Here is a 13570-nt window from a genome sequence, read left to right as displayed (position 1 = left end):
TCCCATTTTATTCACACTTCCTTCTTATAAGTTAGAAGGAAATCAGAGAACCATAAGGAAATGTGATGTGAGACGAACACAAAAACTGAGGATTGAACCATGAATCGACCATTTCTTATTTCAACATTTTAAAAGGTTCTAAAACTGAAGGCTACACAAAGCCGAAGAAGGATTTCGGTCAAGGGGGAAACAAAATCTTGTTTTTGGAAATCTCTGGGAATTTTGTGTATTACAGTATACTAGTGTGTACATGATGAGACTGTATCAGGGGATGAACTGTACATTCTATTAAAGCTTAGTATTTGGGTGAATAGGTGGATAAAGGGGTGCCAAAACTTTTGTCCTTAATGCGAAATACAATATAGCGGCAAAAGTATTGGGACACCTGACTTTTCCAGCCATATATGGTTCTTTCAAAAACTATTACCACAAAATTAGAGGCACACGGTTGTATAAGCCGTCTTTGGATGAGTTAGCATGAAATTTCCCTTTCGCTTGAGCAAGGAGATTCAAACCCTGTGCACAAAGCCATCTCCATGATCTTAAGTGTCCTGCTACAGAACAACTTTGGGATGAAGGTGAACACTGACTGCACCCCAGGTCTTCTCATCTCACCTACATCAGTACCTGACTTTACGAACACCCTTGTGGATGAATGAATCTCCACAAGCACACTCCAACATCTAGTAGAATATCTTCCCAGAAGAATGGAGGTCCTTATAACCTTATAATGGCAAATAGGGACTAAATGTGGAATGGGTCCACCAAATCTAAACCGTTTTATTTCGCCATTTTTATTTTGCAGACCTCATATAGGGTCAAAATCACATGACAGCCCAATTGTCCCAAATGCACATATTCAAGAGTTTCATTGATTCCATTAACAAAGAAACACAATGCAGAGACGAGACAAGTCACACCTGCTGAGTGTATTTTTCTTTCTTATTTTAGCCTCTCTAATCAAGTCTCAGCATAGCCGTAGGTTCTTCAGGGTTTTTTCATTCTCACTGCTCGTTTGCTGTTGTTTTTCCATGAAAAATTCGGCACTTGCCTCCTCCTCCTCCCGCGCTCTGTAGATCTCCCTGCTCACAACATTTACACCACTAAATTAAACCTGTTATGCTTGTATAAGTCCAGCTCTACACATATACACCACACAGACGTCACTGTTTCACTGTAGCTCCTGAACCGTCCTGAGAGTTACAGTGAAAGTCTCTATGAAATATGTACCAGCAATGTATATTTCATTTCCTACTCTGTATGCTCTTCCCTTTTTAACCCTGGTCTTTTGTTAACACGTTTTCATTCAATTTTTATATTTATCACCAAAAAAAAGTCCATAGTGTGTCATTAGGAAAAAAAAACAATCCTATTGCTTCCGAATTACAAATCAGCAGTTTTTTTTAAGTCAAAGGCAAATTTTAAGTCAAAACGTTAAGCCTCAAAAGACATCATCTGGATCCATAAGGTTATAGAAAAACCTAAATCAGGCACATGAATGAACCTGGAACTCAATTTTCCTGCGGAATGTTCGACATGTTTGCTGACATTTGCCTCCTAAGTGTGAGCAGCTACAAGGCTCGAGCAAACACACACGTCTCAGAAGGCATATTGTGGCTCACCGATGACATAAACAGTTACAGATTAAATTGTGCATGCACCTACACTGTTGCTGGATGTCTAGCTAAGCTAGGATAGAGAACATTTCTTGTGAGATTAGCAGAGTGTAGTCAGCTAGTTTTGCTCGTTTTTTGCAATCTAATGTAGTTCTGTTTACTATGTTCATTTCTTTATGCTTTAGGACTGCATTTGCTATGAACAGTTTTGCATTCAAGTGTCCATTAGTAAACAGCTGATTAGGATGGGTTTCCTTTTGAGTCTGGTTCCTCTTAAAGTTTCTTCCTCATGCCATCACATGGAGTTGTTCTTTCACCACAGTGAACACTGATTTATAAATGTTCTTTTCAATTGGAGACCACTCTATGTATCTGGGGACGGTTCTACATGAACAGCCAAAAGATCCATGAAGTGACTGAGCAACTTTGATAATGGATTTTGACTGTAATTAATTAAAATCAACAGTCTACTATAATGGCTGAAGACCTCTTCTTCTTCTTTCGGCTGCTCCCATTAGGGGGCGCCGCAGCGGATCATCCGTCTCCATACCCCCCTGTCCTCTACATCTGCCTCTTTCACACCAACTACCAGCATGTCTTCCCTCACCACATCCATAAACCTCCTTCTTGGTCTTCCTCTTTTCCTCCTTCCTGGTGGCTCCATCCTCAGCATTCTCCTACCGATATACCCCATGTCCCTCCTCTGAACATGTCCAAACCATCTCAATCTCACCTCCCTCACCTTCTCTCCAAAACGTCCTACATGCGCTGTCCCTCTAATAAACTAATTTCTAAACCTGTCCATCGTCGTCACTCCCAACGAAAACCTCAACATCTGCAGCTCTGCTACCTCCAGCTGCTGTGACTGATCAACTTAATTCCCATGTAGTTACTGCAGGTCTGCACATCTCCCTTATTCTTAAAGATCAGTACCAGCAAACACTTTTTCCATTCCTCAGGCATCTTCTCACCTTCCAAAATCTTTACCAATCTGGTTAAAAACTCCACTGCATCTCTCCTTAACATCTCCATGCTTCTGTCATCTGTCATCTGGTCCAACTGACTTTCCACTCTTCATCCTCTTAATCGCTGCTCTCACTTTCTCCTTACTAATCCTATCTACATCCTGCTTCACCAACTCCACACCATCCAACCTTCTCTCTTTCTCATTTTCCTCATTCATCAGCTGCTCAAAATACTCCCTCCATCTTCTCAACACACTCTCCTCACTAGTCAACACATTTCCCTCTCCATCCTTTATTGCTCTAACTTGCAGTACATCCTTCCCAGCTCGGTCCCTCTGCCTGGCCAATCGCTATAAATCCTTTTCTCCTTCCTTACTGTCCAACTTCTCATACAGCTCCTCATATGCCTTTTCCTTTGCTTTCGCCACATCCCTCTTTACCTGCTGCCGCATCTCCTTGTACTCCTGCCTACTTTTCTCATAAATGACTAAATAACCAAAAAAACATGTCCTATGTAATGTGTAAAAATATATGATTTAAACCATGGTGTTGTGAGAAGTAGAGAAGTCAGACAGACCGAGAGGAAAGTTTTATTTTCAGCGTTGTTCAATGTTGCTGTTGTATTTGTAGTGCTGCTGTGGTGGAGTGCGAAAGTTCACCTCCTACACTTTATCACACCCATCTGCAGATCCTCACACCTGCTGCACATCTCTGTATAACGCAATAGGCCTCTGTCTCTGTGTGTGTGTGTGTGTGTGTGTGTGTGTGTGTGTGTGTGTGTGTGTGTGTGTGTGAGAGACTCAGGTCCAACCACAGGCATTCCGGCTGGAAGATTTTATTCCAGAAAACAGTGAAGAAGCTGTGAACATGAGCGTAAAGGGGTGTGAAGACCGAGGGCAGGAGGGGCGAGTCGTGTTTTGGAACACTTTCTGATTGCAGAAGATGAGTGTCGACTTTCTGAACCTGAAATCCCCAAAAGTGTGAGATCTGGATTTTCTCTTTGACCTGTGAATGTTATCACTCTGAACTTGGAAGCAGGAGAAAGTTTGTTGTTGGTTGTTGTTTTTTTTCCTCGTTCCTTTGGGTCTCTGGTTCTAAAGATGATATGAATCACTCAGACTTGACAGCAATTGTTTGAGCAGATCCTTTTTAGGAAGCTCATATTTTATAATAAAATGATTTTAAATAGATTAAACATTATTAGGGGCACAATTCTCTACCATTTTTCCCCAATTTGTACTTGAACTCACAAACTCCCAATCGTTTAAATTAAATACAAAGTCAGAAACAGGGGCTACTCGAGAAACAAACCCTGAGAGGACGGAGCGATAACTTTAGACACTAAGACAACAGAGGACCTTAAATACACACAGGGGTGAATAGACACAGGTGGAGACAATTGGTAACAAATAACGGATACAGAGGCACAATGGCGACATCTAGTGGGTGAACAGTGGAAATATAAGGAAAAAAAACGTGTGGCTACTAATTTTAATCCCACAATAGGGGACATTCCAAAACGCATAACGTGGAAAAGCTTAATGGTTTAACACGATGACGGCGAAGACCAAACTCAGTGAACGCATTATTAATAAAGCATACCATGTATATACAAGCAGTTTGATCGAGTTTGGTCTTGTAATAAACGCTGTGTTAAAGCATCTAGGCCACGTTAAGCCTTTTCCTTGACAGTTTTCTATGGTGGAGAACAAAACTTAATGTGTAATTAATTGTTCGTATTCTGGACTCACAATAGTTTAATATGAATTGTAAATGTGATGCATCTTTATTAAAAACCATTTGCCAAATGTTAGCTGGATTTTGACATTCGAACTCGGTTGCTGAAGTCAAATAGTCGCTTTTAAACCTGAAGAAGTTGTGAAAGTTGTGTTTTATATGACCTTGGCTACATCAGTATGAGTAAGTAAACATGAAACCCTGCAGATGAGCTAAACTGCTTGTTAGGTCTATGATTGTTGCAGAGACACTCAGTGTGGGCTGCAGGTCCACTGATAACAATCATGTGAAGTAATCAAGCCTGAGTTCTCCTCCAATATTTGTTATTGTGAGGAATGCTCCTGAGACTGGGCTGCTGTAGCAAATAGCGTTTTGTGTGTTTCTGTTCGATAAACTTTCCTGCAGTGATCAATACCAGAGAACAGAAGTTCACATAGTCCAGAACTCCAACATATCCAACATAAAGTCACTGAGAATTTAACTCTCTCACACACACACACACACACACACACACACACACACACACACACACACCAGGATTATCCAGCTAAGCAGAAAATGAATGTTTTACTTACTTCGCCTCCTATCTCAGGTACCTGCTGTGAGATTTCCAATGAAAAAGAAGCACAGCACAAAGGATATTCCCCACTGTAGACCATCTGTAGTTCATCTCACCTGACAGGTAGCTCAAGTCACTTGGAGTTTATTTTTGGTGGGTGTGGTCCCTCTGTTTCTTTCTAGCTTTTTAGTTGCCTTAAGTGACTTATTTTTAATTGCTCACCATTGTTCCCAACAACCAATCACTAATCACCCACCCAGCAGCTAATCACTGATCACTATTTTTCCCAACAACCAGTCACTGATCACTATTGTTCCAAACAACCAGTCACTGATCACTATTGTTCCCAACAACCAGTCACTGATCACTATTGTTCCCAACAACCAGTCACTGATCACTATTGTTCCCAACAACCAGTGACTGATCACTATTGTTCCCAACAACCAGTCACTGATCACTAGTGTTCTCAACAACCAGTCACTGATCACTAGTGTTCTCAACAACCAGTTACTGATCACTATTGTTCCTAACAACCAGTCACTGATCACTATTGTTCCTAACAACCAGTCACTGATCACTATTGTTCCTAACAACCAGTCACTGATCACTATTGTTCCAAACAACCAGTCACTGATCACTATTGTTCCAAACAACCAGTCACTGATCACTATTGTTCCTAACAACCAATTACTGATCACTATTGTTCCCAACAACCAGTGACTGATCACTATTGTTCCCAACAACCAGTCACTGATCACTATTGTTCCCAACAACCAGTCACTGATCACTATTGTTCCAAACAACCATTCACTGATCACTAGTGTTCTCAACAACCAATTACTGATCACTATTGTTCCTAACAACCAATCACTGATCACTATTGTTCCCAACACCAGTCACTGATCACCATTTCTTTCCCAGCAGCCAATCACTGATCACTATTGTTCCCAACAACCAGTGACTGATCACTATTGTTCCCAACAACCAGTGACTGATCACTATTGTTCCCAACAACCAGTCACTGATCACTATTGTTCCAAACAACCATTCACTGATCACTAGTGTTCTCAACAACCAATTACTGATCACTATTGTTCCTAACAACCAATCACTGATCACTATTGTTCCCAACACCAGTCACTGATCACCATTTCTTTCCCAGCAGCCAATCACTGATCACTATTGTTCCCAACAACCAGTGACTGATCACTATTGTTCCCAACAACCAGTCACTGATCACTATTGTTCCCAACAACCAGTCACTGATCACTATTGTTCCAAACAACCATTCACTGATCACTAGTGTTCTCAACAACCAATTACTGATCACTATTGTTCCTAACAACCAATCACTGATCACTATTGTTCCCAACACCAGTCACTGATCACCATTTTTCCCCAGCAGCCAATCACTGATCACTATTGTTCTCAACAACTAATCACTGATCACCTTTTACCCAATAACCTGTCACTAATCACAATTGTTTTCAATAACCAATTACTGAATACCATTGTTTCCGAAAACCAATAACTAATTACCTTTTTAACCATCGTTCCCAGAAACCAGTCACTAATTACATCATTCTCAGCCATCGATTCACTGATCACCATCATGTGACATTTTCAATGTCGAATCACTAATCACCACTGTTCCTATAGTTCAAACACTGTTTACAATTCTTCTCAATAACCGTTGAACCATTGAACTCGGCAACAATTAACTTAGCACCACTGCTTCCAAAAACCAATCACTAATTCCCATTCTAAACTTTTAATCACTAACCCCCATAGCTCTTATTAACCAATCACTGATAACGATTGTTCTCAATGACTAATCACTGATCACCGTGGCTCTTAATGTCCAATCACTGATCATAAATCGGCGAGGAACACATTCAATGTGCGATATACACAATACAAAAATGGCGTGAACTTTTAAATATCCATGGAGAATTTATCTATAACATTTATCTGCATCCGTGTGACATTAGCATGCCGCTTAGTGATAAATACATTAGTTAGAATTGATAGCACCATGGAAACGAATGAGTCGGGGATGCACCAGCTTTGACCTACTCTCTTTTTCGTTCTCCAAATGTATAAAAAGTGCACAGATGTGTGTGTCTGCTCTCATACAATATAATTAGCACTACATCTGGATTAGGATTTACAATGTTCTTGTAGCGCTACATTAATGGATTAACCCCTACAACTGTGGAATTAACTCCTCTACTGTGTAATGAACACCTCTGAGAGGGCAGTAATGATGAGTCGTCTCATGCATTATCATTAGCAATGAATAATGCATGAAGCTTGCAGCTGTTCTACAAATTGTTGTGTGTGTGTAGGTTTTTAGATCCTCCAGGACGATCCGGACTACCATTTCCCAGTCCACATTAAGTCCACATTAAGGCGCTGGGTTGCCGATCGGAAGGTCTGGGGTTCAAGCCCCGGTATCGACCAAGCTGCCACTCTTGGGCCCTTGAGCAAGGCCCTTAACCCTCTATGCTCCGGGGGTCCCTTACGAGGGAAATATCAAGGTCCGTGACGTCGGAGTGACTTCTTTTTGTAGTAGTAGCAGCAGTAGCTGTTTGCAGTAGTAGTAGTACAGGTAAGTATAGTTGTTGTAGAATAGTTAATTTTTGTAGTAGTAAAATTGTTTATTATTGTAGCAGTAGCATTAGTATAGTTAATATCAGTAAAAGTATATAACTGCATTATTAGTATCATTCATTTTTGTAGTGACAGTTTAGTTAATGTTAGTAGCCGTAATGCAATTGTCATTAATATAAAATATTTCATAGCTACAGTGGAGTTTTATAGTAGAATTATTGATAAAATGTGTAGTAGCAGTTCAGTTTTTCTTCCTATTATTATTTGCATTATTATAGATGTTGCAGTAGTTAAATTTTGTAGTAGTAGTTGCATTGTTACTATGATTATTAACAGAACTGAAGTTAGAGTAGTATAGTTAATCTTTTTAGTTGTAGTAGTATACTTAATAGTCATTCATTTTAGAAATTTAGTCACAGGAGTAGAGTTTATATTTGTAGTAGTAACTTTGTTAAAATTACTAGTAGCAGTTCAGTGTTTGTTAATATTATTATTCTTAGAATTATTATAGTAACAGTAAAGTTTATTTTTGTAGTAGAAAATGTTTGTAATATCTATTCATATTAATAGCAATACTGTAGTACTGTTAATATTATTTCTAGCTAAAGTATAGTTGTGATATATATATATATGTGTAGATTATAGATCATTTTTGTAGCAGTTGTTTATATTATGTTTATAAGTTTATATTAGAATTTACATTTCTGGTGTTTGGCAGACGCAATTTCTTATCTCTTTTATATGCCTGAGCTGTTAAGGGTTAAGGGCCTTGCTCAAGGGCCCAGGTTGATTTTGCTGGGATTTGAAACCATGGCCTTTTGCTGAGAAGTCCACTGTTTTAATCAACATTACGTATGATTTATTGGTTACAGCAACAGCTTCGAATTCGATTTGAATCTATCAAGAGGCAGCGCTGTTTATTTCCTCTGGCTTCGCGGCAACCAGTGATGTGACGAATGAGATCTGATTGGATAGACGTAAAGTCCGACGTAAATTTACTCTCGGTTGCACTGCTTCTTGCAGCATGATATAAAATGCAGAGAATGGACTATTGGTAATAATTTAATACATATTCATGAATAAAAATATATTAAAATGTAAGAGTGATTCTGAGTTTAAACTAGCAGAGAAGGCCTTGGTGTTCCTAACGGCCCACTACTCAATGATATATAATATTTGTAGTACCTCCAGGGTTGCATAATAAATGCCCATGTACTGCACTCAAATATAATCAAACAGTCAATCTAAAAACCCTGATAGATTTTAAACTATAAAATGTTTTCCATGTCCGGACAGACGGGGCATCTGAGCTCAGCAGCAGGTTCCACGAGCAGCAACGGGTAAAGCCGAAGACCCTTTACAGCTATTTCTGCATGAGATTGACTCGGATACGTATTGCGCCAGAGTTTCATCACTACACCGAAGAGCCCTAGAGTCTCACCTCCCTCGTAGTCCATCCCAGTGAATGGAGGAATAAATTAGAGCAGCTCCCGGGATGGAGCTGTCAGCAGGAGGTGAGGGCAGCCACCGGCTGATCAGCAACAGACCCCCAGTTTTATCACTGCTTGAGAAATGATGTCGAATTCTACATGAATCCTTTCTGCAGCCCGTCTTATTTTTAAATGTCATGACTAAAAATGTCGGTAACAACCCAGAAAACGACAGCGTTTAAAGACCTTCGTTTTGTTTTCCGCTCCTCTCGTTCGCATCGCTTAACAAAGAGCCTAATGCGGCTCCCAGGGCACAGGGTCTCGTGGTTGGCATTTGCGTGGTCGCAATTTCTGCCGATAAATGGACCAACAGTCCTTGAGGATTTTCACTTGATTGTAGATTTGAAGCCATTTATTGAAATTATTTATTTATTTATTTGACTGTTTACTATTATATTTTACTATTTAATTCAGCTGAGCAATGCCAGAAGTACTCAATACACTCCTAAAGTGCTAAAATAAGACCTTCACTGATGGTATATATCATACTTAAGTAATCTCTACAGCATTAAATGAACGTTTCTACTTTTACAGTGATAAACTCAAATCTATAGTGCTGAATAAAGTCTGAAAGTACACTGGCTGAAGTAAAGTCACTCATACAGTAGTACTTCATTTGTTATTACAGAGCTCATTTTTGTTGGACATTTGGTGAATGAACTTGTACATTGATGAACTAAAAAGTGTTGACTTTACTCCTAAATTATGCTCTACAAGCATATTGGAAAACCATCATTGTTTTTCGGTCATATGCGGTTCTTCCTCGAACTGTTACCACAACTTTGTAGGAATAGAGAATAGGGAATAGGACTGGCCCAAATGCTAAGGGGTAGCTTAATGGATAAGATGTTGGACTTCTGTTTAGAAGGTTGTGATTTTAAATCCCACCACCTCTACGAGGAGATAGTAGCCAAATCAAGCGAGTAGGGTGGGTGCACAAGTGAGATCCTGTGGATCTTTCTCCGCCGATCACCATGCGCAAGTTGCCGAACAGTTTCGACAATTTCAGGGGTTGAGCTCATTGGAGGTCTTCCTGATCTCTCGTCTTCTACTGGCTATGATCTCGATCTTAAAGACCGCATGCCGCTCAAAACAACACGAACGATGCGTCGCGTTCTGATTTGCACAAAGGTTGCTGTTTTGAATTTTCTGCTGCTAGAACTTCACAGAATGTATTTTTACACAGACATTTCATCGGCCCAAAGATTTTGAACGGTACTGGTTGGTGCTACAGTGTCACCTTATTTACTGTCTTCTTGGATTATGTTGTCCTTTTATGCTGCACATTTGCACTTAATGTTGTCAGATGTTAGTTTTGAGTTTTAATTCCTGTTAATTCTGTAAAAAATGTGCTGGGTCCTGATTTGGTCAATGAGGAAATAGTGCTAATGGAAAAACTCCCTGAGGCCACGTCTACATTTATCCACATAAATTTTGTTTAAAAACGATTTCATTTTCGATTGTTTTCCAAAATTTACTCATCCACTCTGAAAGTCCCTGTACTGCTCATGAGCAAAAACAGTGGTGGGCGATCAGGGTCAGCAAATCCTTCTCTGCTAAACACTATCAGAAGCACTGACCTACATTTACAACCTAAATTCTAATATTTGTTCTATGAAATTCTTTAAAATTTTTCCCAACAGTTTATTCTCTTCATTTTGTAGCGTTTCTCTCGGCTGCACTGCTTCCAGTATGTGGATGTGGATGTAAATTTTTTTGTCCAATCAGATTTCAGCCTCTATGTGCTGCCATGTCAATCTAATCTGCACAGGTGCTTTAAAGTCAGTACTGCTAGCCCTTTTACCATCGTCTCCTTAAGAAATAGCTCTGTTTCTTTAACCAATCAGATTTCAAATTCAAAGTCCACACTGCGACACAAAATTGGCGTTTTCAAATTTATCCATTTTGGAGAGCTTTTTTCAATAAGAAAACAGAAAACGGAGCAAAAAATATGCGTTTTGAAATGAAAACCTTTTACTATGTACATGGCCTGAGACGATATGAGGAATCCTTTCATTCTAAAGCCATCTTCATGGTGTTCACCATCCACATTCATTTCATTTAGTACCCTTGTTTTCAGTATTGAACAGTTTCCATTGAGGTTTATCGTGTTACTGGTGATCTCGTGCTTATGTTCTGACACATTGTCTTTGCAATACTGTTCAGACTTCACCCTGACTTCTCCTCAAACGCAATCCAAGTCTGACACAAACATGATTTAATAATGCAAGAGAATAATGCGTTTCTCCTTACGATTAAACTCGCATCTTTCAAAATATATACGTCTCTCTCTCTCTCTCTCTCTCTCTCTCTCTCTCTCTCTCTCTCTCTCTCTCTCTCTCTCCAGAGTGTTACATCAGCTTCATAGCCCACTCAGTCTCTTGTTTATCCCACACTATATAATCAATTTGCATGCACTAAACCCAGAATAAAGAAACAAACAACTCACCTTGAAGCCCCTCAACTAAAGGAAGCATCCACTCTATTACAGATCCCACGTTCTTTTCCGAGAGTCGTGTTGCGTCGAGCACTCAGGAGTTTACATCCTGTTAATGTGGCATGAATTTTTTTTTATAGCACACTTCATGTGACGTGTAAATCACACCTTACTTCCCCTGTTCAGGAAAAAAAAAAACAACAACACAAACCTTAACCGGATTCAATATGTGAAGCCATTATGTGTCGATTCGGACCATAAAACTTTAGAACAGCCATTAATTCTGCGCTTCACAGGTTCACTTCCCGACTGTGTTTGTGCCTTGAGCATGAGGTTCTTAATTTTTATTATTTATATACATTATTTAAACGAGATTGGAACTCATATTATTAGAATGCAGCTATTGGCGTTTGGGATAGAACCCAGATCTGGGGCAGTTCTTATTAAAATGCAGTGTGGGATGCTTCCTATTCTTTTTTATCAGCTCTTGAAGAGTTATTGGAGATGAGGCACGAATTCACAATGAGAATGTGGTGATGTTCCAATCCACCACGTGGAGCTGGGCTAGGAAAACCTTCACTAGGGCACTGTAGTCTGGCTCTCCAAGCCTATGGGTAAGAGGACAAGGAATGAATTTTCCACGATTAGAACAGAGATGCTGTTTCAATCCAGTGATGGAGCACAACTTGTAACTAAGACATCTCAAAGGCCCAGATTTTGCAAAGCTAAATGAGAGGTGATGAAGCAATCGAATGATGGAGATTAGGTTATAAAAGTCCTTATTTGGGCACATTTGTCCAACACCCTTTCCAGAGCGACTTACAGTTACACTAAATGGACAAAAGTATTGAGACACCAGACCATGGCAATGCCTCTGTTCACAAACTGAGCTCCATGAAGATATGCTTTACATGTTTTGAAGAGGAAGATCCCTACTACTGATGACTGAACATCTGTGAGTTTATTGTGAACGCTGACTGCACCCCAGGCCTTCTTACCTTCTCACCTACATCAGTACCTGACTTTACTAACACCCTTGTGGCTGATGAACACAAATGTCCACAGGCACACTCCAAAATCTAGTGGAACATCTTCCCAAAATTGTGGAAGAAATTATAAGAGCAAATTGGGATTAAAAAGCACATTCCAAACTTATGATGAGGTGTCCGCAAACTTTTGGCAATATAGTGTATCTCAGTTATACAGCTGTCAATTGGGAGTTAAGAGACAGCAGCATAGTGCTGGGATTTGAACCTATGAACTTCCGATTTGAAGTCCAACATCTAATCCACAATATGTTTCTGCATTTAAGTTTGGGACAAGGCTAAGATTTTCTAAGATAATCAAAGGTGATGATTCCAATCCAATGATGGAGCACAGGATAGTAAACGGTTTTATTAGGGCACGGAGAATGCTGCGTTTCCAATCCAAGTCTAGGGTTGAATTTATATTTGAAGCAAAGTCCAAATATGCTAAGATAATATGAGGTGAATGTCCAATCCAGCATTAGAGCTTGGGTTGTAAAAGCCCTTGCTAGGCCTCTGTGGTCTTTCTATTCCAATCCAAGGGGTACCTAAAGGGAATGAGAGCTAGTGCTAGCGCATTTGTGCTTGGGACCAAGCCCAATATATGAAACTAATAAGAGAAGATGTTTTAATGCAATGATGGTGCCTAGCTTGTAAATAATAGCCTTTATCGAGCCAGAATGATCTGAGCTCTTTCGATCCAAGTCTGGGGGGTAATGAATGCTTGCATTTGTGTTTGGGACAAGGCCCAGATTTGTGATGCGAAACATGCTCAATGTAGGTTTCTAAATCCTCTTACAAGGGCACAGTGAGTGGTGGTGTTTCAGTCCAAGCTTAGGGTTAATAGATGCATGCATTCATGTTTGGGACAAGGCCCAGATTTGCGAAGGTAATGAAAGGTGATGTTCCAATCCCAGGCTAGCAGCCCTTCACTCCTGATGAGTGCTTTGCAGATTTGTTAGACCATTAAACGGGCACTTCTCCAGTCTCTTCACAAACGATGGCTGTTCACAATTCTAACTTAGTTTGTGCCTGAATTTGCAACGAGGCTTATTAATGACCAGTGTCTTTGCAATCCAAGGCTAGTGGCCCTCAAGGGCCGATAAGGGGTGTGTTTTGGGACAAAAT

The sequence above is a fragment of the Silurus aristotelis genome (assembly GCF_946808225.1).
Source record: "Silurus aristotelis genome assembly, chromosome: 7".
NCBI classification, from domain to species: domain Eukaryota; kingdom Metazoa; phylum Chordata; class Actinopteri; order Siluriformes; family Siluridae; genus Silurus; species Silurus aristotelis.
This window is presented reverse-complemented; position numbering follows the sequence as displayed.